The sequence below is a fragment of the Nicotiana attenuata genome, chromosome 6 (assembly GCF_001879085.1).
Source record: "Nicotiana attenuata strain UT chromosome 6, NIATTr2, whole genome shotgun sequence".
Classification (NCBI taxonomy): domain Eukaryota; kingdom Viridiplantae; phylum Streptophyta; class Magnoliopsida; order Solanales; family Solanaceae; genus Nicotiana; species Nicotiana attenuata.
The window spans coordinates 16,952,371-16,958,404 of record NC_031994.1 but is presented as its reverse complement, the minus strand read 5'-3'; the positions used below and the strand labels follow the sequence as shown (position 1 = coordinate 16,958,404).

The following is a 6,034-nucleotide window of genomic DNA, read 5'->3' as shown; positions in this document are numbered from 1 at the left end:
TGATTTAATACTCCAACTGCTGAGTAAAGAGACAAACAATGTGGGCCGTGGGTGGGGCTAGATGTTTCAGCAGGTAAAAGTTTTGGGCCAAAAGCTTAATTCTTTAGGCCCAATGCCAACTAAGCTAGCTGGCCCATTTCTTTCTTCTAAGAAATAAATAAATAGCTAGCCCATTTTCCAAGATTGTCATAAGCAGGCCCAATTGATTTAAAAATCAGTTTCGTCCAACAGATCCTGTCAAATTGGATACTTCTTTTTAATATTTTAATAACTTAAGCACTTGTAAATTAATTTAAACGCTGAGCAACTAGTAGGCGCGCTTTAACTTTTTCGTTCACGGACTCGCTTGTATAGTGAGATGTTTCACATTCAATAAGTTAATTCAACAATCTCATGTCATATCCATTAGTTTTAGTCAATTTTTAATTTAGTTAACCGTTTGCTAAAAATTGCGAATTCCTTTGCGTAGCGCGGTAGTGTCATTTAATAAATTTCAAGTTAATTTTTCCTCATAGCACAATCGTAGTAATTTTTCAAAAGTAAATAACTTATTAATAATTGTTTGTCGCTTGCGTAGCACTGTTATGACTAAATAATAAATTTCGTCGATCACGCATTCGCTTGCGTAGTGCGGTCATGAATCTTATTCTTCAAAATATTCTTTAATTTTTCTAATAATCAAGAGATAAAAGCGGATAGGTAAAACATGAAAATCGTATAAATCACAGTTTGTCCAAATTAATTTAAGCAAAATTTTAAGTAAATAAAGCGACCGTGCTAGAACCACGGGACTCAGGGAGTGTCTTATACCTTCTCCCCGGTCAACACAATTCCTTACCCGAACTTTGTTTTCGCGGACCGATAAAATAGAGTCAAACCTTCCTTTGACTAGGGATTCAAATAAATGGTGACTTGGAACACCGAAAAAATCAATTCCATGTGGCGACTCTGAACAATAAAATAATCCCTACTCAAGCTTTGTCACATTAATTGGAAAAACTCTTTAACCCACAATCCGTACATACATATTTTTCGGGGGGTAGAAAAGGGGTGTGACAGAGTTAATTACTGATATTCAAATTTCATAAGCTTTAATTTTGGAGGAATTCTGCCAATCCCTACGTCAACATAAATGGGAGGCTTAAATTCCTTAAGGACAGAAACTACACTATCAAAGTCTGATTATTTTATCCACGTATTCTGCAAATTTATTTTCTAGCACTTAGAAAGTGCAAAAGAACAAGTGAGAAGATGGTGTACTATTATAATAATCTATTTAACAATGAAAAGTTGTGTTACAAACTTGACCAAAGAGACACAGAGACTACAGTCTAGAGTGACTCCTTACATTTTTTCACTTTGGCAATTAGGACTGACCACAACACAGTTTATTCCACTACAATAACAAGGTACTGTTATTCCTTAAAACATCATATATATAGTTTTAGACAAACTGCTGTCGTGCTCCAGCGTTCATCGCGCTGTAGCTGCAAGAGAAAGATAAAAGAAACAATTATCATAATTATTATTTTCTTTTCTTTCTCTTAGGATGTGCAAAATAAATCACGAATTTTAGAATTAATTACAAGCAAAGCATGGTCCATTCCCCTGTATCAGGATATGGAAATTATGATATATAGACCTTTAGCTCTTTTCTTTTGTTGAAAGGAAATGAATCAAATATAGTCTTTTATGTGTTGTTCCAATATTATCTAATAATACGCGTGATATATATATATATATATATATATATATATATATATATATATATATATATATATATATATATATATATATATATATATATTACTCCTTCCGTTTAAAAGATATTGACACTATTTTCTTATTAGTCTGTTTCAAAAAGATTGACACCGTTCAATATTTTCTTAATAAGAAGTATTTATAGTCACACAAATATTATGACATGTTTTAGACCACAAATATCAAATGTTTTACAGCCACACAAATATTATGATTTATTTAAAATCACAAATCTTTTCTTCTTTATTAAAATTTGCACCAAATCAAACTAAGACCATCTTTTTTAAAGGGGAGTATATGAAGAGGAGTTGGTAGGAGAGAGTTACCTCTATACTGGTTTTCCTTCTTCCTGCAATATTTACACACATATTGCTTTACATCAATATAAGCCAAAAGACAAGTATATTTAAAGTAGAGTTAATTTTATTCATGGTTATTGAACTTTTGTATTTGTTATCTAAAAGTCATTTTTTTTTTGTTAGTAAAAATCATTCAACTTTATGTTCATTACACAAAAGTGTCTTTTCTTTCTTTTGTTACACAAAAATCATTTTACTTTGCTCTATTATCACAAAAGTCATATTTTTACTTGAAAAGTCTATTATGCCCTTGATATTATATAAATCTTCATATTTATGTAAATACTTTCTATATTATATATTATATAATATATTTTTAACTATATATATATTATTTATAAATAAAATAACTTAATTATTATTTTATTTAATATTTTTATAATATATTCATATATTTTATTTTTTCTTAACATAAATTTTTCAAAATATATTAGTAGCGTTATTAAATTTGTCAGTAACTTTAATATATATTAGTAGAGAAATAAATCGGCAAGTACATTTCCGTGAGAAAATTCGCAGGTATACAAACAAAAAAAATGAGGAAAAAAATCATATGTTAATTTGAAGGAATATTCCTAGGTAACTCTACATGCGAATTTAGCTGGGGATATGTTCTTGGTGATTTACCTAGGCAATTGGTTATTTGAGAAATTACACTACTAGAAATTCGGGAAAACCCGTCCAAAAAAATCGACCAAAAGTTGGTTGGTAATGGCCAATAACCGTCCAAAACGCGACCATTAACGTGTGGTCGGTATTTTGAAGGTCGGAAGGGCATACCGACCAAAGTTGGTCGGTAATTTCCGACCAACTTCGGTCGGTCAATTAAATTCAAAAAAAAGAATTGCTGAAAAAAGTTATTTTTTAACGCTACTAATATATCTTGAAAATTAAAGTTAAGAAAAAATTAAATATATGAATATATTATAAAAATAATAAATAAATATATTAAGTTATTTTATATATTAATAAAATACATAGTTAAAAATATATTATATAGTATATAATATAGAAGGTATTACATAAATATGAAGGTGTATATAATATCAAGGGCATAATAGACTTTTCAAGTAAAAATGTGATTTTTGTGATAACTAGAACAAAGTAAAATGTTTTTGTGTAACAAAAGAAAGAAAAGTGACTTTTGTGTAATAAACACAAAGTTGAATGATTTTTACGTAACAATAAAAAAAAAGTGACTCTTGGGTAACAAACACAAAACTTCAATGACCATGAATAAAATTATCTCGCACTTTAATCATATATTATCGAGACATTAGTAAAAATGAATAACTATCTCTTGATCGATGAGGGACGCGTAAAGATTTGACATTGAATGCCATACATTATTTTCGACTTGAATGGTGTAGTAAAATTAAGATTTTCAAAATATATATAGATTCACATGTGGTGGCATTTCATATGAAAGAGCAGTTCGTGCGCTAAGCTCCTGCTATGCAGGGTCCAGGCTACCTTGCATTATATCGCACCAATCAACCTATAATCTTAAGTTCACCTTTATCTATTTTGAAATTGCAAAGGTTATTTTTCTTAGACATGAAAAACGTGAACTCAACTAATATTTGAAGTAATTAATAGATGAAAAATACTTATACACACTGGCTGGCGCTAGAGCAGTCGCAGTTGCCACACTTGTCCGACATGGTTAGGAGATTAAAGCTAAGAATAAGATTGAAATAGAGCTATACTTAAATAGGAGAAAGTGTCTGTTGTAAATTTGCTATGGCTTGAATCGAAACTATGAGATCGGGCTGCTATTTATAGATGGAAAGTAGGAAAGAACAAGTTGGCAGTGAAATTCAAAAATTCCCAGATTTACAAGTGGTAATTAAAAAATAGCCACAGTATCAAAAGTAATCGAAATTTAGTCACTTTTCATGTAAAGATAAATTTGAACGAAAACACTGTTTAAAATCCGGAAAATATTACAGCATAATATATTGGAGTTCCATTATAATATACTGGGCTTCCAACATAATATACTCGACTTCCAAAATAATATGCTGGAATTCCAGTATAATATACTGGTCCAGTTTATATACTGAAAGTTCATACACAGGCGCTCCAATCTCCAGTATATTATGCTGGAACTTTCCATGTGTTAGAGTTCCAGCATAATATGGCGGAAGTTCATACACAGGTGCACCAATCTCCAGTATATTATGCTGGAACTTTTCGTGTTGTAGCAAAATAGTAGCTATTTTTCAATGGCTTTGCAAACGTTAGCTATTTTTTAGTTACCAGTCCAAAAACTGGCTAGCCCGTGCTATTTTCAACTAGAAAGGTGCACACACTTCTCTGAAAAAGGTCGGAAAAAGGAATCTTCAAAATGGAAGGGGCTAAGGCTTGGTTTTTTTATCATCCTCTCGTGTCACCTTCATGTTGTGCATTTTCCTTTTCGTGATCAAATTCAATACTCAAAAGACTAGTTATTCTTTTTAGATAGAATTTAAATTATATACCTTATCAGTATAAGTAATTTTTAGGGAATGGACCAAAAAATGCCCCTCAACTATAAAAGATAGGGTAAATTTGCACTTATTTTGAATTTGGTACCAAACATATCCTTATCATTAGTGATTGGTTCAATCGCTTTAACTATGGGAAAAAGAACAAAAATGCCCTCCATTTAATTTTGGTCTCAAATATACCCTCTTGAGAGGATTGGCTCCGTATCCCCCCCCCCCCCCCAACCAAACCCCAACCCAAGTCAAATGCCAAATTTGGTCTACTTTTCATAGTTGAGGGGAAAATCTAAACTAATCCATTAATGATAAGGCCAATATTTGGGACTAAATATTAAATGAGGACAAATATGTTCTTTTTCTCATAGTTAAGAGGTTTTTTTTTCGGAAAAGGGTCTGATATATCCTTGTACTATGGTAAATTGTTTAAAATTGTCCCCCGTTATACTATTGGGCCATAAAAGTCCCTACCGTCCAACTATCCTAACAAATCTGCCCTTACTTTGACGGAAGTGCCACGTGGCATCCATCCTTGCCTCTTTTTAAATCTGGGCACATAAGAGACGACCTGCTCCAACTATACCCACCAACCCATAACCCATTTATAAACCAAATAATATCCCAAAGCCACTGACCAACGATTTATAACCCCAAATAAACCCCAACCCTAATTTATAATCCTACTGCCATCTCCATCAAACCCTCTATGCTATGCACAGTCAAAGGGTCTGTGTCTGACTCAAGAAGAAACTATGCACAGTCAAAAGGGTATTTTATGAGTAGGAAGCAACACAGAAGTGTGGAGATTAAACACATGTATCAACCAGGCGTACTATAGGGACCAAAGCCAATGACATGATTTTGATAGTGAAAAGCACAATCTGACTCTCATAATTATGATAATCGCAGACACAGACAAATGCCTTTTCCTGCACGAAAGATTTTAAATTACAACATGATGAAGTACTATTCTTATTCAAATATGCCTGCAATTCTGGAACAATTGGAAACACAGAGGTCAGTGCAAAATGTTGACCTACTGAAATAAATGGAACCTTCCTACTTCATTTTCTTTAATCTTTTTCTCTTCCTCTTTTTTCCTTTGGTAAGTATTAGATCTAAACTATTTATTCGTACTCATGTTTGCAACAATCTGGTCAGTTATTGAAAAGTTACAAATTGTTTGATGGAGCATAGAGGGTTGATGGAGATGGCAGTAGATTATAATTAGGGTTGGGTTAATTTGGGTATAAATCGTTGGCAGTGGCTTAGGGTATTATTTGGTTTTATAATGGGTTATGGGTTTGGTGGTATAGTTGGAGCGGGTCGTCTCTTATGTGCCCAGATTTAAAAAGAGGCAAGGATGGATGCCACGTGACACTTCCGTCAAAGTAAGGGCAGATTTGTTAGGATAGTTGGACGGTAGGG

At 32.4% G+C, this 6,034-nt stretch overlaps 1 long non-coding RNA gene across 1 annotated transcript; it reads right to left on the bottom strand.

The window, feature by feature from the left end:
- On the bottom strand, nt 1,245-3,880 carry LOC109226652. Its single transcript, XR_002068104.1, has 2 exons — nt 3,731-3,880; nt 1,245-1,487 (listed from the first exon to the last, which is right to left on the bottom strand). It is a non-coding gene; the product is annotated as an uncharacterized LOC109226652 (long non-coding RNA).